At 41.3% G+C, this 26540-nt stretch overlaps 2 pseudogenes; both read left to right on the top strand.

Moving 5' to 3' along the window:
* Nucleotides 1-5595: 5595 nt before the first annotated feature.
* LOC103542788 (olfactory receptor 13C7-like) lies at nt 5596-6552 on the top strand (annotated as a pseudogene).
* A 10363-nt stretch (nt 6553-16915) lies between these two features.
* LOC103542789 (olfactory receptor 13C7-like) lies at nt 16916-17861 on the top strand (annotated as a pseudogene).
* Nucleotides 17862-26540: the final 8679 nt, after the last annotated feature.

The following is a 26540-nucleotide window of genomic DNA, read 5'->3' as shown; positions in this document are numbered from 1 at the left end:
GTTGCTGGTTTTAGAGGAGAAGATGAATTCAATTTGGGACATGGTATGTTTGAGGAACATCTGCATAGAGGTGGGCGATGTCTGAGAAGGAGACTCATCGCTTCGAGAGAGTGGCTGCACCCCTGGAAACGCTGGTACCACTCTGCTGTCTCTAGACACAGCTCTAACTGGACTACCATGTGAGACTGTCAGAGGCCCCATGAAATGCAAATTCATGATATCGACTGGGTGTCCTTGACCTCTGCCCACAAGGGCCCATCCGCTCTGTTGTGAGAACTCCCTAAGAAAGTGGATCTTGAGGATGGGAGGGAAGTTTCCTGCTGGCAGGAAAGAGAGAAAGGCCCCAGAGACCAGTGACCTAGAGGTCAGCAGGGGTGTGGTCAAGGGTCAAAGATCAGAGGTTAGGGGTGAGCAGGGACAGAAAGAGGCGCCGACTCCAGAGCAGAGGAATTATAGGCAGCTGCTCAGATCAACCATTGAAATATACCCTCCCTCCTCTTAGATTCCTTAAAAGAAATAACTGGGATCCTAGTCGTAGAAAGGGTCTAAGTAGACCAATGCTTCTCAGACATTAGCACATCAGAGTCCTCTGGAGGACTTGTTAAAACTCTGATTAAACACATGTACACAGACAGCACGCGTGGAAGGCTGGGCTCCACCTCCCAAGATTCTGATTCTGCAGGTCCAGGGAGGGCCTGGGAATCTGCATCACTAACTAGTCCCCGGGGGATGCTGACGCTGCTCATCTGTCAGTCACATGTGAGAGCACTGGGCTGACTTCTCACTAACGCAGGCGGGGGGCTCGGGGCATGGAGAGTTGAGATTTGCTGAAAATGTTTCTCCTGATTTCTCCTCACGGCCTGGAGAAGCCTCAGGCAGACCAGCCTAGGGATAGTTGGGTTTTAATTGGCCAAGACAAAGCTTTGTGTGTCAGAAATCTCCTTATTCCGTGTGTGTGAGTGTTTGTGTGTGTGTGAATGTGAGTCTGCCAAAGATGAGTGGAGTGACTGAGGGCGTGGTCTGAATCCCAGCAACCCCAGCGCTCCCTGGGGGTGTCCGTTTACTGTGGTGCCCTGAGGACAATGTGGACAGGACACCCAGCAGAATCCAAAGGTCTGTGACCAGATCCCTGGTCGGAAGATTCTGACCCAGCTCAAAACACTGAGATTCTGCCAGGAATCCTGAGTAACAACACGTTCTCTGTGAAGGCAGAAAAGAGCCACCACCACGCTGAGATGAAAGCAGGCCTGGGATCAGGGGCGATGAGGTCAGAGAGACAGAACTTCCCTGAAGAGGGAAGGGCAAGGGCAAGAGGGGAGCTGTCTCGATGGAAGGGGAGGGGCCAGAGCTTTCCTCTTCATGGAGGGGAGACCACTCCTGCAGCAAGCACTAAGTGGAGAAGCAAGTGTGTAATTTGTGACATGTGGATGCTGGATCATATGAACAGTATCGCCCGATTCTCTGCTTCATTCCAGGAGCCTCGCTTACTGGACATACCCACGCTCTCCTTCTGAGGAGCTTCCTTACGTTGTTTGCACGCTCTGTACCGTGAGGCACCCTAGCCCAGGACTCATCTGACTGGACCAGGTAGACACCTGCCCCAGGGGCAGTCAGCATACGGGCTGTCTGGTGGCCTATACTGGATGATGACCAACTAACCCTCTTAGATCTGTCCCTCAGAAGCTTAAACTTGAAACACTGAGACAGTGAGCAGCTGGTATAAGGAAGGAGAGGAAGGAAAAACCAGAGTAACACAAAGAGAGAAGGCAGTGAGAAGAAGCCTGACCTGTGACAGCTGAAGTTGAGTCACAGGGAGAAGAATAGGTGGTAATTAGTCCCAGCTGGAATAAGAGAAGCAAGGCCAGAGTGATTGAGTCTCCAACATGGCAGAACCCGGGGTTGAGGGATATCAAGCTGTGCTACAGAGGGGCCAGCAGGAGCCACTCAGACCACGATGGATATTCCAGTGCCTGTTCAGCCACAAGGCCCAACCATATCACTGTTCCTCTATGAACCCCACAACATCCCTAATCCTTGAGGAAATTCAAGCATGAAGGAAGGAGTGGCTCCTGGCATTTAGAGGACAGAGGTCAGAGATGGTAGTCATCATGAATGCAAGGTACTATGGCCCAATGAAGGAGGGTCACTCCACCTGCTCACGTCCAAGTAGCCCTCATACCTACCTCCTGTGGTTTCTGAGCACACTAAATAAGACAAGATTTTGAAAACAGTTGTAAATTAGTGGAAACCCTTATTAATATTACCATGTCACCACTATCTCAAATGCAACAAATCCAAATGTCCAAAAACTCCTCAATCACAGAAACTATTTCTTAGTCATATCTGTATTCTTAATTTTCAGTAACCAGCCTGGAGCCATGCACAAAAGATGTACAGAAACTGTACACTGAAATGTCAGAAACAGCCCTGCAGCCACTCCACCCCCACCAGCCCAGACAGACTCTCCTCCTTCCTTCATGCATGTCTTTCTTCCAGTTCTCAAGATCTGGTATTTTAGCTGTTGTTGATTCTTCTCTCTCCTGCATCTCCCATCCCAGAGCTAACTCTACATCCTATCATTTCTTCCTTCTAAATATCTCCCAGGGCTGCTCACTCCTCCATTTTTGTTGTTTTGTCCTGAGCTAGTTCTGCACGCTCGTCCTGTGCCCAGCCTCCTGGACGGCTTTGTGCCACTCTCAGTCATGCCTCAGCTTCCAGATAATCTCACTCTGCTGGGCATTCTCTCGAGACAAAGACCCGTTTCTGGTCATCATGTCCCCCACCCACCCCTACTCTTTGGTACTTGGCACAAATCCTGGCACATAAGACATGTTTGTAACATAGAGATTGTTCAGAGTATTGGCAGGCTGGTAGCAGAGAGGGAGAGAGAAAGAGAGAGAAAGAGAGTGAGCAAGTGCTGGGTGGCCGAGTGGAGGGAGGAGATGCTCTGATGGCCGAGAATCTGTCTGGCCCGAAGTTCCCAGGAATATTTGATTCACTGACACCCAGCTCTTCTTCTCTTCTAGGCTCTTTGAGTGTCAATGACAGAGCCTCTAAGGACCAACTGTTGTGATCAAAGCCCAGGAGAACTCTGATTACCTGGCCAGAGAACGTCCTAAGATGAGATTTCCTTGTAGTGAGAGGAGAGCTTTGGGTAGACCTCACAACATTGCCTAATTGGGTCTACGGGGTGAAGTCTAAACTCTGAACCTCTCACGAAACTTTAAAGTGCTTCTGAGATAGGGTCTGGCCCCAAACCAACCCAGCCCTAAATTCCTGTGAGAGTCATCATGGGACCTGCTGGAGAGCTGTGCGGAGCACAGAGCAGAGGCTGGTGAGCCCAGCAGCTGGGCACAGCTTGCCAGCCCACCCTGGACTGCAGCCTTCTCTGGGCTGGGGCTCCTGACTGAGCCTCAGCCTTGTGAGTCAGCCTTTGTCTCCTTGTCTCACTGAGCCCCAAGGTCAGGCAAGGTCACTATGAGCAGCTTTAGCTTCTGTGAGCTGTGAGCTGTGGCTGCACTTTGGACCCCTCTACACCAGGGTCACTTAGGGGTATCAGGAAGTCAGACAGCAAAAGAGTGTGTACCCATGTTAAGAGTGTGTACCCACGTGTTGCCAGAGCAGCTCTGAGAGGTATGGCCCATATGACCTACTTGTTTATGGCTTAGTAGCAGCCAGATGGGCAGGTGACACCAGAGACTGTCATTTCTTGTGGCCCTTGTAAACTAGCAGCCTCCCCACTCCCCTGGCCTCTCTTCCTGCTTGCAAAAGACCCAGCGTGGATGGGACCCACACTGGGTAAGTGTCGGGTGACCTCTATGGCCAGCTCTTCACCAGCTGGGAGGGAAAGAAAGAGGCTGATGCAAAGAGGGCTGTGTAGGGAGGGGGTTGGGGGAATGGAGCTGAGGGGCAAGGCAACTATATCCAAAGCTCTGAAGGCTGCTGCTGTGGCAAGGGAGCAGGTCCGTTTTGCATGAGCCCCGGAGGCAGACTTAGGACCAATCGAGGAAGGGAGAAGTTAGAAAAAGGCAGATACCAGGTCCCTGAAGAGCTCTAAGAGCCCAGGCCTCCTGACAGCACTGGAGGCCGGGATTCCCCCATGTTATTCAAAATGTTCAAGCAGAGGCAGAGAGATCACTGCCTGAAGAGAGGACTCTGTGACAGGCGGGGTAGAGGAGGGGACTGGGTTGGTTGATAGCTGAAGATTCTGCCAAACCTCAAATTCTGCACTCTCTGACACAAAAGGAGCCTTTCTCTAAAAATGATCCCCATCCCTTAATTCCTGATATCTCGAGATAATTTCTTTTGGACGTTGTATCATTATCAATCGGAATCACAATCTTCAGGCCCATGTGCAGTTCAAAAACCTCTCTTTTGACCTCAGGTTCTCCACCTCTAAACAGAGAGGTCAGTGATTCCCAAGACTGGTGTGCGTCAGAAGTACGTGGGGGAGCATTTACTTAAAAAACAAAACAAAACAAAAGACTGATCCCCAAGACCATCTGCAAAAGTAGGGCGCAGAAATCGGCATTTTTAACCAGCCCTTGGGCAGCTATTAGACAGTCAGCGCCATGCTGTTTGGGGCCCCCTGCGGCTGGGCCTGATGACATCCGGTGTTCCTAATCTCCTGGACAGTAAAACTGTGATGATCTACGGTGTGGCTTTGGATGTTCTGGGAGGCTGAGTAAGTTTACAGGCGATGACGTCTGCCAAGCATCTAAACGGCCCTGGATGGAGTGTGACTTAAGGCCCTACTCAGCCCAGGCTGGGGATGTCAGCTAGGAGTGGGCTCCGACCATCAGGTAAGATTTTACTCCTTGGGCCAAGTCCCCGAGCAGGTGCAGGCAGGTCAGGTGTGGTTACAGGAGGTGACACACAAGGCTGCTTTGCAGATCAGATTTCTGGGGACTTTTGGGGAGCACTCCACCTTACGGGCTCCAGAAATTCAATCTGTTCAGGTGATTTGGAGAAGAAGATCAAGATCAGATGAACTTATCACACTAACTAAACTCACATAACACGGAAGTGTAAACCACAGACTCTTTACGAAATAAAACCGTGAAAGAGAAAACTTTATGTTTTTAAGCCAGCACGTGCTCTCCCTATAAGATTATCTGTGTGGGAAGTCAAATTATAGCAGACACTTGCTGGGCAAGGAGGATCTAGATACAGAGGACTCAGCCACATGAGCCTCATGGTCAGGGTCACTGAGCTGTGACAGCCTGTGGTCCCCAATTATATGACAGAGACAGACTTACTCAGAGGTCCCCGCTTCCCTGGAAAGTGCTGGAGACACACAGCATGTGGAGACATATGATTTTCCTTTGGGTATATTAATATTATTGATTAAGGAGAAATGTCCCTCATTTTATTAAGTTTCACTAGATTTCCAGTGTCTGCTCTTCATGCTTTTGACTGATATACAGCCTGCTTTTGATAACTTAGTTTTATAGTTGAATCCCATAGGGTCAGTTTATTTACAATTGTAGGGACATCATACTGTGATCCCTATATACTGACCCAAACAAGCCATCAAAAAAACAAATACGTATTTTCTACCTTCAGTATTTCAAGAGAGGAAAGAGAAAGGTTGAAATGGAAGTGGCCAACCAATCTGCTGTGACAGAATTTGTCTTGCTGGGCCTCTCTACCCACACAGAACTAGAAAAAATATTCTCTGTGCTTATCCTATTGAGGTACCTGGTGATCCTGCTGGGCAATTGGGTCCTCATCCTTGACTGCCGCCTACACACACCCATGTGCTTCTTCCTGGGGAACCTCTCCTTCCTGGACATCTGCTACACAACCTCCTCAGTCCCTCTGGTCCTGGATGGCTTCCTCACTCCCAGGAAAACCATCTCCTTCTCAGGCTATTCTGTGCAGATGTTTCTCTCCTTTTCCATGGGAGCCACAGAGTGTATACTCCTGGGCTTGATGGCATTTGATCGCTATGTGGCCATTTGCAATCCCCTTAGATACCCCATGGTCATGAGCAAGACTGCCTATGTGACCATGGCTGCCAGCTCCTGGGTTTCTGGTGGAGCCAACTCCTTGGTGTTGATCTCTCTTGCAGTGCAATTACCCTTCTGGGGACAATGGCAGGGAACAATGTCATCAACCACTTCACCTGTGAGATCTTGTCAGTTCTATAGTTGGCCTGTGCGGACATCTGTATCAATGTGATCAGTATGGGGGTGGCCAATGTGATCTTCCTGGGGGGTCCCTGTTCTGTTCATATTTGTCTCCTACATCTTCATCTTCACCACCATCCTGAGGATCCACTCAGCTGAGGGCTGGAGAAAGGCCTTGTCCACCTGCTCTGCCCACCTCACTGTGGTGGTCATCTTCTGTGGGACCATCCTATTTGCATATGGGAAGCCCAAATCAAAGGACTCCCTGGGGGCAGACAAACAGAACCTTTCAGACAAGCTCATTTCCCTCTTCTATGGACTTCTGATCCCTATGCTTAACCCCATCATCTATAGTCTGAGGAACAAGCAGGTTAAGACTGGTATGAGGAACCTGGTGGCTCAGAAATGCTTCACTCAGTGATAGTGGGATATGTCTCGTGACCCACACACTCTGATTCACTTGAGGATCTCAGTGCAAAGTAATGTGAGGTGAGGGGAAAATTGAGTTTAGAGCCATGCTACTCACAGAGTAGTCCATGGACCAGCAGTGTCATCATTACCCGGGAGCTTACTGGACCAGCAGAATCTTGGAGTCTATTCTAGACCTACTGAAATGGAATCTGCATTTTAACAAGATCTCCCTGGTGATTCATATGCATGTTAAACTTTGAGAAGAATCAGTTAAGAGTGTGTAGTGGATGCTGTGGTGGGTGTGCTGCCCAGACCCTACCGCACTCCAATTAGGGCTGAAGTTCTTGTTACGCTAGCTGCTGGGAGTGTTGGTGGCTGACAGCATTGGCCGAGTCTCGCTTGCCCTTGGCCCAAGAGGGTTACATCACCCAAAGTCATATTCCCTTCTCAGAGGCAGCCTACTCCCAATGATTAGTCAGTGTCAATATAAAGGGCTGGTCCTCCTTGCTTCAAATGGGGACATCTCCAAAGGGCCATGCCAGCTTCAGAGCTTCCCCATGGCAGTTCATGTTCTCTCATGCCCAGTCCTGCTTCCTTCACCTCCACCCCACAGGTGTTGATCTTAAAAGCACTCCCCAGTAAATGTCCTGAGTGAAAATTTCCCCCTCAGAGTCGACTTCCTGGGAAACCCAACCTGCGACAGAGAACAACCATCAATCTCAGCACTGACGTGTGAAGTGTGTGTGTGTTACTGGTGTGTGTCCTTCCCAGTGTTTCCTGCACACTGACCCCCAAGGAAAGTAACTTGGTAAATTCCTTTTGTTCCGACAAAGAAAAATTATTCCCTAAAACAATTTGCTAAGTTAATTCCTTCATTTTCCACTTCTATAATGGATCTTAACTTATATTTACTCTACAAGTGTCTCTACTCTTAAGTGGAGAGTCAGCAGCACTGTTTCACCCTGGGCATGAGGGTCCAGCAGTCAGGTCTGTGGGGTTTTCTCCAGGGACAGAGATCTTTCAGGTCTGGAAAACCTGTTGGCTCTTAACTACAAAACTATAAAACAAAACAAAAATCCCTAAAAAAACCCTTAATACAGGTTTCTCCTGCTACCCAAAGTACAGCGTTCTATGAGTCCTTTTGTAAGCCGAAATGACGTAAAGTGAAGAAGCAATGACCATTAATTTATATGGGAAAAATTTTTGAGCATTCCCAGACCCAAAAAATAACCTGCTGAATCATACCAAATAACATATAAAGCCTAAATTAACCCTAACGTATAGTAAAAGCAGGATTGATATGATAAATACACAGCCTATATAAAGTAGAGATATTGTATGTACAGTATAGTGTCACTTACCAGAATCGGGAAGACAGCGAGCATGCTGGAAGGCTGAGAGTTGGTGGTGGTGGTGGTGGTGTTGGGGTCTTAGGCTGTCATTGGAAGTTGGGGTGGTGGGAAGTACAGGAGACTGGGCTGTTGGAGGGGGAGGAAGAGGGTCATCATTAACATCGCATTCTCGTCTGAATCCATCAAGGCAGGCAGGTCACTAACATCTACACCTTCTTCTGTGTCTGCCTGCCTTGATGTCGAAGGTCAAGTTTCCTTGTCTGCTGTGGCTGCCGTGCCTGAGATGGAAACCTTGATATACAACAGTAGACTTGACTGCTTAGCCTCTCTAACAGCTCATTGCAAAACAAATGCTGAACGCTATTTTCCCAAAAGCAAAAATTCTCTGGATTTCTTTCAGTTAGCGAAAACAGTTACTAACGTAGGACTTTCATAAAAGTGAAGTGGTGTAAAGGAAACTTTCAGATAGTGGGGGAAACCTGTAGTTGTTTATTTATATGCCTACAAAATGGAACAGTATGTCAATCTCGGTAATGGATAAATTTTCGTATTCATGCATCATTTTTTAAAACAATCTGCAGTAAGGTACTTTCACTTTGCAAGAACTTCTGAGTTTTCGTGCTAATTGTTGAGAAATCATAGATTTATAAATTGAGTCACTTGTAAGCCAAAGAATTTTAATAACAGAAGAAGAAAAATCATTTCAAATTTACCACAAAATTATACTTAAAGTGGGATGTAGGTGCATTTTGACGTGATGTGAGGTAGAACCTCCAAAAGTAAGAGTTCCTAGGCATCGGACAGCCTAGAGATGGACCTGATAGTACAGATATATTTGTCTGCAGTACCTAGAAAAGTAACCTGTTATTGAGTAACAGGTGCTCAATAAGACACTCAACTGTCTCTCCCCAATCACTTTTCAACTTTCTCTTAGCCAGCCCCTGCCCTTGTGCTCAGAGAGATGTGGCCTGTGTGGCTGGTAGACTTCTACAGAGGGTGTAAGTAAGGGCTGGGATGGGTGAGACTTCCCTAAGAGAAAATCCAAAACATGCCCGTTTAGCCTGAAGCCTGAGCAGTCTGTAGGCTGATTTATTTGCAGGTATTGACCCACCCCTGCATCCCTGGAATAAATCCCTCTCGAGCACAGTGTATGATCTTTTTTAATGTACTGCTGTATTCAGTTTGTCAATATTTTCTTGAGGATTTTCGCATCTATGTTAATCAGTAATATTGGCTTGTCGTTTTCCTTCTTTGTGTTGTTCTTGTCTGGCTTTGGTATCAGAGGTAGAATGTGTTAGTAAGTGTTCTGTCTTCCTCAATTTTGGGGAATAGTTTAAGAAGGATAGGTAATAATTCTTTGAATGTTTGGTAGAATTCCCCAGAGAAGCAGTGTGGTCCTGGACTTTCATTTTTTGGGAGGTTTTTGATTACTGTTTCAATGTCTTTACTTGTTAGGGCTCTATTCAGATTCTCTATTTCTTCTTGATTCAGTTTTGGGAAGTTGTAGGAGTCTAAGAATTTATCCATTTCTTCTAGATTGTCCAATTCATTGGCATGTAGTTTTTCATGGTATTCTCTTATAATCCTTTGTATTTTGTGGTATCCATTGTAATTTCTCCTCTTTTATTTCTAATTTTATTTATTCATGCCTTCTCTTTTTTCCTTCGTGAATCTGGCTAAGGGTTTGTCAATTTTGTTTGTCTCTTCAAAGAACCAGCTCTTTGTTTCATTGATCCTTTCTACTGCCTTTTTTGTTTCAATTGCATTTATTTCTGCTCTAAGTTTTATTATTTCTCTCCTTCTGCTGACTTTGGGCTTTGTTTGTTCTTCTTTTTATAATTCTATTAGGTATAGTTTAAGATTGCTTATTTGAGAGGTTAAGGTGGGCCTATATTGCTATGAATTTCCCTCTTAGGACCACTTTTGCTGCATCCCATATGAGTTGATATGGTATGTTTTCATTTTTATTTGTCTCTAGATATTTTCTGATTTCTCCTTTAATTTCTTCAATGATCCATTTCTTGTTCAGTGGCATGTTGTTTAGTCTCCACAGCTTTGAACCTTTCCCAGCTTTTTTCTTGTAATTAATTTTCACTTTCATAGCATTGTGATAGGAAAAGATGCTTGATGTGATTTCAAGATTCTTAAATTTATTGAGACTTGCCTTGTTTCCCAACATATGGTCTATCCTTGAGAATGTTCCATGTGCGCTTGAGAAGAATGTATATTCTGCTATTTTTTGACGGAGTATTCTCTATATATCTATTAAGTCCAACTGGTCTAGCTTTTCATTTAATTCCACTATTTCCTTGTTGTCTTTCTGTCTGATCTATCCATTGATGTGAGTGGAGTGTTGAGGTCCTCTGCTGTTATTGTGTTGTTGTTGATCTCTCATTTTAGGTTTGTTAATAGTTGCTTTATGTACTTTAGGGTTCCTGTGTTGGGTGCATAGATATTTATAAGTGTTATGTCTTCTTGGTAGAGTGTCCCTTTGATCATTATATGCCCCTCTTTGTCTCTCTTCACTCATCTTATCCTGAAGTCTACTTTGTCTGCTATAGATGTTGCAACACCTACTTTCTTTTGTTTGCCATTAGCTTGGAGTATTGTCTTCCATCCTTTCCCTCTGGGCCTGTGTTTGTCACTGGAGCTGAGATGTTTGCTGGAGGCAGAATCTTGTTGGGTCTAGTTTTAATCCTTCCTGCCACTCTGTATCTTTTTATTGGAGAAGTCAATCTATTTACATTTAGAGTGGTTATTGATATATGAGGACTTAATGCTACCATCTTATCACTCATTTTTCTGGTTCTTCTGCATTTCCTTGCTTTCTCGTCCCATGTATTTTGCACTACCAATTTGGCTAGGTAGTTGTCTATGATGGTTTTCTTAGTTTTCTCCTTATTCATCATTTTTGTCTCTGTTATAATTATTTGTTTAATGGTTAACATTAGGTTTGTACAAAAAATCTCATAGATGAGATAGTCCATTTTTTGATAGCCTCTTATTTCCTTAGACTAAGCCAATTCCATCCCTTACCTCTTCCCCTTCTAAGTTATTATTGTCCCAATGTATTCTATCTTGTGTTGTGAGTTTGTGGTTAAAATGAGGAGATTATATTTATTTTTGGTGTTTTCCTTCCCTTTATCTTTACTGTTATAATTGTTTGCTAATCTGTTCTGATAGGAGCTTCAATTTTCTGATTTTGCCTACCTATTTATCTCCTTGCCCAGGGCTGTGTAACCCCTTTCTTTTTCTTTTTTTTCAGGTACAAGGATTTCTTGTTGGGGGGGTTGTCTTATGGCAATGAACTCCCTTAGCTTTTGTTTATCTGGGATAGTTTTTATTCCCTCATCATAACTGAAGGATGTTTTCATTGGATAGAGTATTCTTGGCTGAATGTTTTTGTCTTTCAGAAGTTTGAATGTATCATTCCACTCTCTCTTAACCTGTAAGGGTTCTGCCAAGAAATCTGCTGAAAGCCTGACAGGGGATCCTTTGTAAGTTATTTTCTTCTGCCTTGCTGCCTTTAATATTTTTTCTTTGTTATTGACTTTTGCCAGCTTTACTACTATATCCCTTGGAGAAGGTTTTTTTGCATTGACAGATTTAGGAGATCTATTGGCTTATTTCACTTTTATTTCACTTCCTTCCCCAGGTTTGGGAAGTTGTTGACTATTATTTCTTTGAACAAGTTTTCTGCTCCATTCTCCTTCTCTTCTCCCTCTGTAATACCTATAATCCTTATGTTGCATTTCCTAATTGAATCGGATATTTCTTGGAGACATTCTTCATTTGTTGTTGGTCTTAGTTCTCTCCACTCCTCCATCTGAAGCATTTCTATATTTTTGTCCTCAAGACTGCTGATTTATTCCTCCATAATATCAGCTCTATTGTCCAGGGAGGCTAGATTTTTCTTTAACTCATTCATTGTGTTTTTCATCTCCAAAATTTATTTTTTTTGATGAGGAAGATTGGCCCTGAGCTAACATCTGTGCCAATCTTCCTCTATTTTATATGTGGAACACTGCCATATCATGGCTTGATAAGTGGTGTCTAGGACTGTGCCCAGGATCCAAACCTGTGAATCCTGGGCTGCAGAAGCAAAGAGTGCAAACTTAACCACTATGCTGCCAGGTTGGCCCCATCATCTCCAACATTTCTGATTGGTTCTTCTTTATAGTATCAATCTCTCTTGTGAAGAAATTCCTGATTTAGTTGAACTGTCTGTCTGTATTTTTGTAACTCATTGAGTTTTTTTATGATAGCTATTTTGAATTCTCTGTCATTTAGAATATAAACTTCTGTGACTTCAGGATTGGTTTCTGGGTACTTGTCATTTTCCTTCTCGTCTAGAGATTTAATATATTTTTTCATACTACTTGATGACATGAATTTATGCCTTTGCATAGTGAAAATATCTGGTTGCAGCTTCCACCTGCCACCAATGTTTGGGGGTCAGGAGATGTGTATTCTGAGCCCACTGTGACCTGCAGCTTTCTCACTCTGGCCACTGGCTGCTTTTCTATCTGTATGGTGCTCTGGCTGATGGTTGAACTGGAGTACTGGGAAGGGGGAGGGGCACTATCTTTTGCCTGCATGATCCCAGAGGGTGTTCTTGCTTAGCCCTCGCTATCTGCTTCCATGGATTGCTAGCTTGATGAAGACACCTTTGTGATAGCTTAGTTACCTCTGTGTGGGACTTTCCTACAGGCTGTGAGGGAACTCAGAGAGCAATGGTGTTTCCACAGAGGACACCCTCTCCCTCATTTCCTCTGAGAGCTGTGCACAGTCCTAGGGTCACTGCTGTTTGGGAGGGAGAGAAGAATCCCCTTATCTCCTTCCACTTCCTCCGGGTTGTCCAGCACCTCCACCTTCAGACATATGGCTGCATGGGTCTCTCAGACATCTTTTGTGTTGGGTGAATGTCCTCTGTCAGTATATGAATGCTCTTTTCATTGTTTCTTAGAGGAGACAGTCTAAGGGGAGAGCTCACTGTGCCGTGATGCTGACATCACTCCTGATTTCATCTTTTTTATGACTGAGTAGTATTCCATTGTGTATATATACCACAGCTTCATTATCTATTCGTCCCTTGATGGACATCTAAGTTGCTCCCAAATTTTTGCTGTTGTGAATAATGCCCCAATGAACATAGGGATGCATAAGTCTTTATATGCTTGTGTTTTCATGTTCTTTGGATAAATACCCAGGAGAACAATAGCTGGATTTTATGGTAGTTCTATTCTTAGTTTTTTGAGGAATCTCCATACTGTTTTCTGTAGTGGCTGCACCAGTTTGCACTCCCACCAGCAATGTACAGGGTTCCCTTTTCTCCACATCCTCTCCAGCACTTGTTATTTCTTGTGTTGTTAATTATAGCCATTCTGACAGTCATGAGGTGATATCTCATTGTAGTTTTGATTTGCATTTCCATAATAATTAGTTAATTAGTGATGTTGAACATCTTTTCATGTGCCTCTTGGCCATATGTATATCTTCTTTGGGAAAAAGTTCAGATCTTTTGCCCATTTTTAATTGGTTTATTAGTTTTCTTGTTGTTAAGATGTATGAGTTCTTTATATATTTTGGATATTAACCACTTATCAGATATGTGGTTTGCAAATATCTTCTCCCAATTGTTAGGTTGTCTTTCATTTTGTTGATATTTTTCCTTTGAGGTGCAGAAGGTTTCTAGTTTGATGCAGTCCCATTTGTTTATTTTTTCTATTGTTTCCCTTGCACTGTCAAACATGGTACTTGAAAATATGTTGCTAAGATCAATGTCAAAGAGCTTACTGCCTATGATTTCAGGTCTTACATTCAAGTCTTTAATCTAGTTTGAGTTAATTTTTGTGTATGGTGTAAGATAATGGTCTACATTCACTCTTTTGCATGTGGCTCTCCAGTTTTCCCCAACACCATTTATTGAAGAGACTTTGCATTCTCCATTGTATGTTCTTGGCTCCCTTGTTGAAAATTAGCTGTCCACAGATATGTGGGTTTATTTCTGGGCTCTCTCTGCTGTTCCATTGATTTGTTTGTCTGTTTTTGTGCCAGTACCATGCTGTTTTGTTTACTATAGGTTTGTAATATATTTTGAAATCAGGGATTGTGATACCTCCAAGTTGGTTCTTTTTTGTCAGGATTCCTTTGGTGTTTTAGGATCTTTTGTTGTTCCATATAAATTTTAGGATTCTTTGTTCTATTTCTGTGAAAAATGTCATTGGAACTTTGATAGAAATTGTGTTGAATCTGCAGATTGCTTTAGGAAGTATGGACATTTTAACTTTGTTAATCCTTCCAATCCGAGAGCACAGAATATCTTTCCATTTCTTTGTGTCTTTTTCAATTTTTTCAGCAGTGTTTTAAAGTTTTCAGTTTACAGGTCTTTCACCTCTTTGGTTAAATTTACTCCTAGATATTTTATCCTTTTTGTTGCAATTGTAAATGGGATTGTATTCCTAATTTCTCTTTCTGCTACTTCCTTGTTAGTGCATAGAAATGCAACTGATTTTTGTATGTTGGTTTTGTATTCTGCAACTTTACCATATTCATTTATTATTTCTAAAAGTTTTTTAGTGGATTCTTTAGGGTTTTCTATATATAAAATCATGTCATCTGCAAATAGTGGCAGTTTCATCTCTTCCTTTCCAATCTGGATCCCTTTTATTTCTTTTCCTTTCCTAATTGCTCTGGTTGGGACTTCCATTGCTATGTTAAATAAGAGTAATGAAAGTGGACATCTTTTTCTGGTTCCTGTTCTTAGAGGCATAGCTTTTAGCTTTTCTCTCAAGAGTATGATATTAGCTGTGGGTTTGTCATATATGGCCTTTATTATTTTGAAATAGTTTCCTTCTATACCCATTTTATCCAGAAATTTTATCTTAAATGGATGCTGCATCTTGTCAAATGCTTCCTCTGCATCTATTAAGATGATCATGTGGTTCTTATTCCTCATTTTGTCAATGTGGTGTATCATGTTGATTGATTTGCAGATGTTGCACTACACCTGCATCCATGGAATAAATCCAACTTGATCACAGTGTATGTTTTTTTAATGTATTTGATTTGCTAGTATTTTGTTGAGGATTTTTGCGTTGATGTTCATCAGTGATATTGACCTGTAATTTTCCTTATTTGTGTTGTCCTTGTCTGGTTTCAGAGTAATGTTGACCTCATAGAGTGAGTTAGGAAGGTTCCCTTCCTCTTCAGTTTTTTGGAAAAGTTTGAGAAGGGTAGATATTAAGTCTTCTTTGAACGCTTGGTAGAATTCACCAGGGAAGCTGTTTGGTCACAGACTTTTATTTTTATTTTTTGTGAGGATGATTGTCCCTGGGCTAACATCTGTTGCCAATCTTCCTCTTTTTGCTTGAGGAAGATTGTCTCTGAGCTAATATCTGTACCAATCTTCCTCTATTATCTGTGGGATGCTGCCACAGCATGGCTTGATGAGCAGAGCTAGGTCTGTGCCCAGGATCCAAACCTGTGAACCCCAGGCTGCCAGAGCAGAGCCTGAGAACTTAACCACTATGCCACTGGGCTGGCCCCATGGACTTTTATTTCTTGAGAGGTTTTTGATTACTGTTTTGATCTCCTTACTGGTGATTGGTGTATTCAAATTCTCTATTTCTTCTTGATTCAGTTTTGGAAGGTTGTATGATTCTAAGAGTTTATCCATTTCTTCTAGAGTATCCAACTTGATATATAGCTTTTCATAGTAGTCTCTTATAATCTTTTGTATTTCTGATGTGCCCATTGTAATTTCTCCTCTTTCATTTCTGATTGCATTTAATTGAGTCTACTCTCTTTTTTTGTTAGTGAATCTAGCCAAAGGCTTGTCAATTTTGATTCTTTTCAAAGAACAAGCTCTTTGCTTCATTGATTTTTTCTATTGTCTTTTTAGTCTCTGTTTCATTTTTTTCTGCTCTGATTTTTATTATTTCCTTCCTTCTACTGATTTTGAGCTTTGTTTGTTCTTCTTTTTCTAGTTATTTTAGGTGCACTGTTAGATTGTTTGTTTGAGATTTTTCTTGTATAGGCCTAATACGGCCTGTATTGTTATAAAATTCCATCTTAGAACCACTTTTGCTGTACCCCATAAATTTTGGCATGTTGCATTTTCATTTGTCTCCAGGTATTTTTTGATTTCTCCTTTGATTTCTTTGTTGATCCCATCGTTTTTCAGTAGCATTTTGTTTAATATCCACTTATTTGTAGCTTTTCCAATTTTATTCCTGTAGTTGATTTCTAATATCATACCTCTGTGGTCAGTAAAGATGCTTTGGTATTATTTCAATCTTATTACATTTATTGAGACTTGTTTTGTCACCTAATATGTGATCTAGCCTGGAGAATGTTCCATGTGGATTTGAAAAGAATGTGTATTCTGTGAATTTTTGAATGGAATGTTCTGTATATGTCTACTAAGCCCATCTGGTCTAATGTGTCATTTAAGTCAATGTTTCCTTATTGATCTTCCATTTGGATGATCTATCCATTAGCTTAAGTGGAATGTTAAAGTTCCCTACTATTATCGTATTACTGTGCATTTCACCTTTTATGTCTGTTAAGAATTGCTTTATAGATTTGGGGGTTCCTATTTTGGGTGCATAGATAGTCACAAGTGTTATATCTTCTTGTTGGATTGTTCCCTTTATCATTATGTAGTGCTCTTCTTTATCTCTGGTTACAGTTTGTTTTAAAGTCTATTTTGTATGACATAAGTATGGCTACCTCAGCTTTCTTTTCATTGCCATTTGCATGGAGTATCTTTTTTCATCCCTTCACTTTCAGTTTGTGAGTTTCTTTAGGTCTGAAGTACATCTCTTGTATGCAGCATATATATGGGTCTTGACTTGTTTTTTTAAATCCAATCAGCTATCCTATGTCTTTTGATTGGAGTCAAAGGGTAAATCTAATTATAATTTCTGGAAGCATCTCATTGTAATTCTCACATATTGATACCTATAAATATGTGTTTGTGGTACTCAGTTTTCCTGAGGGTAGGAGAGAGAATTTAAAATGGAAGTGGTCAACCAATCCATTGTGGCAGGATTTGTCTTGCTGGGGCTGTTAGATCAGCCAAAGCTCGAGATAACATTCTTTGTGTTCATCCTACTTTATGTACCTTGTTGTCCTACTGGGCCACAGGGTCCTCATCCTGGTGACTGTCCTTGACTCCCACTTGCACATGCCCATGTACTTCTTCCTGGGGCACCTCTTCTTCCTGGAGATCTGCTACACAACCTTTTACATCCCTCTCATCCTGTGTGACTTCCTCACTCCCGGGAAAACCATCTCCTTCTCAAGTTGTGCCATGTAGATGTTTCTCTCCTTTGCCATAGAATTTGTGCTAATGGGAATGATGACATTTGATTGCTACATTGCCAACTATAACCTGTTTGGATACGCCATGGTCATGAGCAAGGCTGCCTATGTGCCCATGGCTGCCAGTTCCTGGGTCGCTGGTGGAGCCAACTCCTTGGTGTAGATCTCTCTTGCAATGCAATTACCCTTCTGGGGCCGATGTCATCAACCACTTCACCTGTGAGATCCTGGCTGTCCTAAAGTTGGCCTGTGCTGACATCTCCATCAATGTGCTCAGTATGGGAGTGGCCAATGTGAAATTCCTGGGGGTCCTAGTTCTGTTCATCTTTGCCTCCTACATGTTCAACCTCACCACCATCCTAAGGATCACCACAGCTGAGCGCTGGTGGAAGGCTTTCTCCAACTGCTTTGCCCACATCATTGTGATGGTCGTCTTCTACAGAACCATCCTATTCACTTATGCAGAGCCCAAGTCAAAGGACCCCCTGGGGGCAGATGAGCAGGATGTTTAAGACAAACTCATTTCCGTCTGTTATGGAGTACTGACCCTCATGCTCAAACCCATCATCTACAGCCTCAGGACAAGGATGTGAAGGTCATTGTGAAGAACCTTGTGACTCAGAAATGCTTCTCCCAGTGATAGTGGGAAGAAGCAGTTTATCTTGTGGTTCTGTGCACACAGGGGATCCCCTAGGAAATGACCACTTGGTAAGCACAGACTTGCTCGATGGTCCCACAGATTAGTTTCATCACAAAACTGCCCAAACCATGCACTTCAGGATGGGCCTTCCTGAGTGTATGACAATGGAGCATCACATCTTTAGAATGAAGAGGGGGTTGTGTTAAATTACCTGGAAGTAAGGATGAGTGACTACTAAAGTTTATTTTTATTGTGAAAAAATAAATAATAAAAATTAAAACTTTGTAAAAATGTATACTCTTTTCTTTGTTCATGTGCAAACCATCACCCATTTGTATGTGCCAATTATGTTATTTTCTGCTCTACTGTGCAATGGGGAGCACAGCAGCAGGGAAAAGTCACTTCTTAATTGGTGTCCAAACTGAAAACCAATGTACCATTTTGGAAAATTACCAACACGAAGACATCCCAAATGATACCATTTAACCTATCTTTGACTGTAAGAGTGCATTGTTTCCTGCTTAATTATTGCCTGCTTAACATCCTTGAGCCAATTTTGGGAAACTCCTTCTCTCACTGTACATAAAGCACATCTATTCTTACCCTAATTTGCAGAGGAGGAGTTTATGTCAACACTAATCAAACTTCAGATATTGTAAAGCAAGAGTAAAATTTGTAGCAGTATCCATTTAATTATTACTACAATGTAGACTTTATACTCTGAGTTGCTTCCTTTTCCTGGAACCAATGTTTGCAACCATCCAAGCCCCAATTGTCAAACTCAGTTTCCTTTGTCTCTTCAGGACTTGGATTGGACACTGGCACCAATTGCTAAAAATCTACTTGTAATTACTCTTGTGGTTAAGAGCATGGACTTTGGAGCCAGATTGACCTGGAGGTGATTCTGTCTGAGTAACATCAGGCACGTTAGAAAAATTGGTTAATCTTGATGACTCTTGGTTTCCTAATTTGTAAAATGGAGATAATTAAACCAACCCTATGGAGTTGTTGTGGACATTAAATTAAATGAGGCATGCATATATATATAAAAAATGCACAGTAGCCAGCAAATAATCACCTCCCAATTAGTAAATGAACATTTTTATTATTAATGAAATATGTTGAATAACTACTCTGAGGAAACCTTATGACACTTGAAGGCAGAGTTCAATATCACGCTTAACTGAATCAATGCAGATTTTGTAGTTCAGTACCTTTTTAGTTAGCTTTCTAGCTTATGATCCAACAATCTCATTTCTCTGGGAATTGTCCCCAGTCATTCCTCTTCTATATCCACAAAGATGAAGGACTCATGTTTGTGCTGTGTGACCCTGACTCTACCTAGACCAAACAAATTCTTTCTGCTAGGTTTTCGAGATTGTCACTAATACACAGGGAGTGTTACTGGATCCATAACATGCAAACTTGGAAGCTATGGGGTAATTGTGTTAGATCCTGTGAACTGGGGAGGTAATAAGAAACCAAATCTGCAGAGAGAAAACAAAAAGTAGCCAAAGATCAAAAATGAGAGATGAAGAGTGAAGTCAGCATCATGGTGGAGTGAGCTCTCCTGGTGAACTCTCCCCTCCATGATACAATGAAAAAGACATTCATATTCCAACAGAGAACAGCCACACAACACAAAAGATGTCTGAGACACCCACACATCCATACTTAGGAAGGTCGAGAGGCTGGAGGCCCCCTCGGAGGAGGTGGAATGTGGTAAGAGAAAGCTTTACTCCCTCTCCAAATGACTGTGATCCCAGGATTGCACATGCCCTCTGAGAGGGAAGGAAGGGGAGGTGGTGTCCCCTCACAGGAACATCAAAGATCCCTGAGGTCCCTCCCAGCCTAGATGAAAGCCCACTACTGATGTGAAAGCTATCACGGGGGTAACTCCATCAAGCCAACACCCCACAAGAGCAGAGAGTGAGGGCAGAGCATGCAGAAGAAAGTGCACCTCTCCACACCTCCCCAGTACCTGGCTTCAGCACCTGGGATCCTGGCAGAACACAGAGGGCTCAGAATACGCAGCTCTGAGCTGACCCCCCCCAGTGATGATAGGTGGTAACAGTGACCAAATAATCACAATGTGAAAGAACAGAGCCATGCCCTCTAGCAGTATCAAAAATTATATTAAATCTCCAGACCTGAAGGAAAAAGACAAGTACCCAAAAATCAATCCTGAGGACACAAAAATATGTAATCTAAATGACAGATAGTTCAAAACATCTATCATCAAAAAGAGAATGTATAGAAACAATTCAACGAGTTCAGGAACTACTTCACAAGAGACTGAAAACTATAAAGAAGAACTAATAGAAATAATGGAGATGAAAGACATAACGGATGAGATAAAACAAAATATGGATTCCTTGAACACTCGAGTGGATATCATTGAGAAGCAAATCAGCATAATTGAGGGTAGACATATTGAAACACTCCACATAGAGTAGGAGAGAGAACTAAGACTAAAAAGAAATGAAGAAAGTCTCCAAGAAATATCCAACTCAATTAGGAAATGCAACATAAGAATTATACGTATTCAAGAGGGAGAAGAGAAGGGGAATGGAGCAGAAAGCTTGTTCAAAGAAATAATAGAGGAGAACTTCCCAAACTTGGTGAAGAAGATGGAAACCCATGTGAAAGAGGCTACAGACATCCTAAATATGTCAATGTAAAAAGACCTGGGACAAGGCATATAGTAGTCAAACTGGCAAACAAAGTCAATGACAAAGAAAAAATACTAAGGGCAGCGAGGCAGAAGAACATAACCTACAAAGGAATCGATATCAGGCTCTGAGCAGATTTCTCAGCAAAAAACTTACAGGCTAGGAGAGACTGGAATAATATATTCAAATTTTTGATAGTCAGAATCTTTCAGACTAGAATACTCTATCCAAAAATATGCCTCAGATATGATGGAGAAATAAAAATTTCCCCAGATAAACAAAAGCTAAGACAGTTCATAGCCACAAGACCCTCCCTACGAGAAATACTCAAGAAGGCCCTCATCCTTGAAAGACAGAAAATGGAGAAAGGGGTTACAAAGCCCAGAGTAAGGAGACAAATAGGTAGACAAAATCAGAAAATTGTAGCTGTACATCAGAACAAGCTGGCAAATATCCAAGTATAACATTAAAGATAAAGGGAATGAAAACACCAAAAACAAAGATAATCTTCTCATTTTAACCACAAACTCACAACACAAGATGGAATAAGATGTGACAAAAACAACATAGGAGGGGAAGAAGTAGGGGACTGAAACAGTTTAGTCTGAGGAAAAAAGAGGCCATCAGAAACTGGACTATCTTACATATGAGATCTTGCATACCAATTTCATGGTAACCATTAAACAAGAAAGCAGAACAGAGACACAAATAATAAATAAGGAGAAAACTAACAAACTCAACAAACTACATAATGCAATTGGTAGACTGAAATACGTGGGACAAGAAACAAAGGAAATGCAGCAGAACCAGAAAACGAGTGATAAAATGGCAGCAATAAGCCCTCATATATTGATAATAACTGTAAATGTAAATGGATTGAATTCTCCAATAAAAAGACACAGAGTGGTGAGATGGATTAAAGAACAAGACCCAAGAATATGCTGCCTCCAGGAAAAACATCTCAACTCCAATGACAAGCACAGGCTCCAGAGTGAAGGGATGGAAGATGATACTCCAAGCTAAGGGCAAACAAAAGAAAGTAGGTGTTGCAATACCTATAGCAGACAAAGTAGACTTCAGGATAAGACAAGTAAAGAGAGACAAAGAGGGGCAGTATATAATGATCAAAGGGACACTCCATGAAGAAGACATAACATTTATAAATATCAGTGCACCCAACACAGGAGCATCCAAGTACATAAAGCAACTATTAAGAAACTCATAATGAGAGAATAACAACACCACCATAATATTAGGAGACCTCAACACTCCACTTACACCAATGGATAGACCATCCAGACAGAAAGACAACAAGGAAATAGTAGAATTAAATGAAAAACTAGACCAGTTTGGATTGTTTGAATTGAACAATCCAAAAACAATCCAAAACAGCTCAATCCAAAACAGCAGAATACGCATTCTTCTCAAGTCCACAAGAAACATTCTCAAGGATAGACCATATGTTGGGAAACAAGGCAAGCCTCAATAAATTTAAGAAGATTGAAATAATAAGCATCTTTTCTGATCACAATGCTATGAAGCTAGAAATTAATTACAAGAGAAAAGCTGAGAAAGGGCAAAGACGTAGAAACTAAACAAAATGCTATTGAACAAACAATGGAACATTGAAGAAATTAAAGGAGAAAAAAAATATCTGGAGACAAATGAAAATGAAACATACCAAACCAACTCATAGGGGATGCAACAAAAGCGGTTCTAAGAAGGAAAGTCATCACAATACAGGCTCACCTGAACAAACAAGAAAAATCCCAAATAAGCAATCTCAAACTACACCTAACCGAATTAGAAAAAGAGGAACAAAGCCCAAATTCAGCAGAACGAGAGAAATAATAAAAATCAGAGCAGAAATAAGTGGAATTGAAGCAAAGGCAGCAGAAAGGATAAATGAAACAAAAAGCTCATTCTTGAGAAGATTTAAAAAATTGACAAACTCCTAGCCATACTTACAAAGAGAAAAAGAGAGAAAATTCTGATAAATAAAATTAGAAATGAAAGAGGAGAAATTACAAGGACACAACAGAAATACAAAGGATTATAAGAGCATAGTAGGGAAAGCTATATGCCAACAAAATGAACAATCTAGAAGAAATGGATAAATTCTTAGACTCTTACCACCTCCCAAAGCTGAATCAATAAGAAATAGAGAATCTGAATGGACAAAGCGCAAGTAAAGAGATCGAAACAGTAATCAAAAACATCCCCAAAAGTAAAAGCCCAGGACCAGACAGCTTCCCTGGAGAATTCTACCAAACTTTCAAAGAAAGATTTAATACCTATCCTTCTCAAGCTATTCCAAAAAATTAGGAAAGGTGGAACACTACCTACCACGTTTTACGAGGCCAACATCACTCTGATACCAAAGCCTGACAAGGACAGCACAAAAAAGGAGAACTACAGGCCAATATTGCTGATGAACAAGCATGCAAAAATCCTGAAAAAAATGTTGGCGACCCGAATACGGCAATACATCAAAAACATCATACATCATGATCAAGCAGTATTTATACTAGGGACACAGGGATGGTTCCACATCTGCAAATCAATCAACGTGATGCACCACATTAACAAAATGAGGAATAAAACCCCATGATCATCTCAATAGACACAGAGAAAGCTTTTGAAAAGATCCAACAGCCATTTATGATTTTAAAAAAAACTCTTAACAAAATGGGGAAAGAAGGAAATTACCTCAACATAATAAAGGCCATATATGACAAACCCACAGCCAACATCATACTCAATGGGGAAAAACTGAACACCATCCCTCTGGGAACAGGAACAAGACAAGTGTGCCCACCATCACCACTCTTAGCCAACATAGTACTGAAGGTTTTGGCCAGAGCAAGAGAAAGGAATAAAAGGAATCCAAATAGGAAATGAAGAAGTGAAGCTTTCACTGTTTGCAGACGACATGATCTTATATATAGAAAACCCTAAGGAGTCCACTGGAAAACTATTAGAAATAATCAACAACTACAGTAAAGCTTCAGGATACAAAATCAACTTACAAAAATCAGTTGCATTTCTATACTCCAATAACGTACTAACAGAAAGGGAACTCAAGAATACAATTCCATTTACAATCGTAACAAAAATAATAGAATATCTAGGAATAAATACAACCAAGGAGGTGAAGGACTTATATAATGAAAACTATAAAATGTTATTGAAAGAAGTAGATGACAAAATAAAGAAATGGAAAGATATTCCATGCACGTGAATCAGAAGAATAAACATAGTTAAAATGTCCATACTACCCAAAGCAATCTACAGACTCAATGCAATCCCAATCAGAATCTCAATGACATTCTTCATGGAAATAAAACAAAGCATCCTAAAATTCATATGGGGCAACCAAAGACCCCGAATTGCTGAAGTAATCTTGAGAAAAAAGAACAAAGTGGGAGACATCACAATCCCTGACTTCAAAATGTACTACAAAGCCATAGTAATCAAACAGCATGGTTTTGGTACAAAAACAGGCACACAGATCAATTCAACAGAACTGAAAGCCCAGAAATAAAACTGCACATCTACAAACAGCTAATCTTCAACAAAGGTGCCAAGAACATAAAATGGAGAAAAGATAGTCTCTTCAACAAATGGTTTTGGGAAATCTGGACAACCACTTGCAAAAGAATGAAAGTAGACCATTATCTGACACCATAAACAAAAATAAACTCAAAATGGATCAAAGACTTGAAGATAAGTTCTGAAACCATAAAACTTCTGGAAGAAAATGTAGGTGGTACACTCTTTGACATCAAACTTAAAAGGATCTTTTCAAATACCGTGTCTCCTCAGAAAAGGGAAACAAAAGAAAAAATAAACAAGTGGGACTTCATCAGACTAAAAACCTTCTGCAAGGCAAAAGAAACTTGGATCAAAACAAAAAGACAACCCATGAATTAGGAGAAAATATTTGCAAATCATATATCCGATAAGGGCTTAATCTTCATAACATGTAAAGAACTCACACAACTGAACAACAAAAAAGCAAACAGCTCGATCAAAAAATGGGCAGAGGATACAAACAGACATTTTTCCAAGAAGATATACAGATGGCCAATTGGGACATGAAAAGATGTTCAACATCACTAATAATCAGGGAAATGAAAATCAAAACTACACTAAGATACCACCATACGCTTGTTAAAATGGCTATAGTCAGTAAGACTAAAAATAACAAATGTTGGAGAGGGTATGGAGAGAGGGGAACCCTCATACACTGCTGGTGCGAATGCAAACTGGTGCAGCCACTATGGAGAACAGTATGGAGATTCCTCAAAAAGCTAAAAAGAAAAAAATACCATATGACCCAGCTATCCCACTACTGGGTATCTACCCAAACAACTTGAAATCAATAATCCAAAGTGACCTGTGTACCCCTATGTTCATTGCAGCACTATTCACAATAGCCACGACATGGAAGCAATCCTAATGCCCTTCGATCAGTGATTGGATAAAGAAGATGTGATATTTATATATGATGGAATACTACTCAGCCATAAAAAAGAGAAAATCATCCAATTTGCAACAACATGGATGGACCTGGAGGGTTTTATGTTAAGTGAAATAAGCCAGACTGAGAAAGGCAAACACCATATGACTTAACTCATATGTGGAAGGTAAACAAACACATAGACAAAGATAATAGTTCAGTGGTTACTGGGGGAAGGGGACTTGGGGGCAGGCACAGGGGGTGAAGGGGAATATTTATATGGTGACTGACAAATAATAATGTACAACTGAAATTTCACAATGGTGTAAACTATTATGAACTCAATAAAAAAAAAAGAGAGAGCGATGAAGAGGGCATCCTCACATGTTCCCAGTTCTTGGTTTCTGTTTTTTCCTAAACTTGGCCACATTCCTGCACTTTTGCTTCTAAAGGACACTCCTATATCCTTATACTAGATTCTATTTTTCACTAATCTACATTGTTACTTTCTTTTAGGAGAGCAACAAAAATCACATCTAATATGATTACCAACTTGTAGAAAATAGATATTCTCTTTCATGTGCCATGTGCAAACAGAGTGCCTGGCTATCGTGCATGGCAGACGTCTTAGAGAAATCAGTTTTGAAACATTTGTTATGAGCTCAATATGTAGTGCTTCTTATAATCAACTACTCCCTTCTTGCTACAGTGGCTTTGCCTTCTGTGGGTTCTATCACCTGCAAATTTGGAAAATGTCCAGGAGTTGATGTGATACAGGAGGTCTAGGTTCAAATCCCTGCCCTCCCACAAAGAGCTGGGTGACCACGTGTGTGTCCTCTGCGCTTGAAGAATCTCAGGTATATTCATCCACACAGTGAATGGGGAGTACTAAATATCTCAGGTGACCTCCACCTGTGAACTTCCCTGGATCTGTGGTTCCTTTCTCTAGTGGGAAAGTTCCTTGAAGAGAACAGAGCAATGTTCTTACAGCAGTGTTTTAGTATTTGAAACTGAGTCTGGTTTCTCTCACCTCCTTAGCTATCCATGTGCCAGGAACATCTTCAGAACCTCCATCTTCTCCACTAGGCTCAACAACTGAATAGAACGACTCATGGATGTCATCCAATCTCCATCATTGGTACAATGAACAGAGTAGTCATGATTGCAGGAGGCTATCTATCTATCTATGGACCAGCAGGCAAGGAAAGGAGTCATTATCCCAGTAGTGTATAAATGATCCTAGTTATCAGGAAGAGATATCAGCAGGGGCTCTCACTCACAAAGGCTGATAGAGCCACTTCAGCAGCTGGTTGTTCAAACTGCCAGCAACAGAGGCCAACACTCATTTGAAGAAACTTATCAGTCACTTGTTAGTAAGTTGACTGCATTAGTCAATTTCCATTCTGAAAGGGACAGTGATTCACTTTGAGTAAAACCAACACCTCTTCTGAGTATGGGTTGCTTTTCCTTTCTGTGGGGCATTAGCCAACATCACCATCTGCAAGTTCATGGAGGGTTCGATTTAATGACATGGAATCCTGCATA

The sequence above is a fragment of the Equus przewalskii genome, chromosome 26 (genome assembly GCF_037783145.1).
Source record: "Equus przewalskii isolate Varuska chromosome 26, EquPr2, whole genome shotgun sequence".
Lineage (NCBI taxonomy): Eukaryota > Metazoa > Chordata > Mammalia > Perissodactyla > Equidae > Equus > Equus przewalskii.
Note: the sequence above shows the minus strand (reverse complement) of the source record. Positions and strands in the feature narration are given on the sequence as shown.